General features: G+C 56.5%; 1 protein-coding gene across 1 annotated transcript in view; it reads right to left on the bottom strand.

Annotated features, from left to right (window-relative positions):
- The window catches only part of RHOT2 (ras homolog family member T2), a gene marked incomplete at its 5' end in the record, with an annotated part of 9,809 nt that overhangs the window by 1,108 nt on the left and 8,430 nt on the right, over positions 1-271 (bottom strand). The window lies entirely within an intron of this gene.

Here is a 271-nt window from a genome sequence, read left to right as displayed (position 1 = left end):
CTGCCACCCGCCTCCGCAGGCCCCAGCAAATGAGGCTGGCTACTCCCCTTCTGCAGATTTTGCTTTCGCCTTCAAAAATAACAACTCCCGCAGCAGGATCTGTCTAATAAACCTGTCGGACGCACACGGCAGAAGGGAACCGAGTCCCCTCCGCCCTCTCCGAGCAGGGGAAGAAGCGGCCTTTTTGCTTCAATTATTTGTGTGCACAGATGGCACCAAGAGCGAGAGAAAAACCAACCCAAAAGCAACACAGCGGAGGCAGGGCTCGGCC

Source organism: Pterocles gutturalis, unplaced genomic scaffold, assembly GCF_000699245.1.
Source record: "Pterocles gutturalis isolate BGI_N339 unplaced genomic scaffold, ASM69924v1 scaffold23722, whole genome shotgun sequence".
Taxonomy (NCBI): Eukaryota; Metazoa; Chordata; class Aves; order Pterocliformes; family Pteroclidae; genus Pterocles; species Pterocles gutturalis.
The sequence above is the reverse complement of the archived record's forward strand: the minus strand, read 5'-3'. Positions and strand labels throughout refer to the sequence as shown.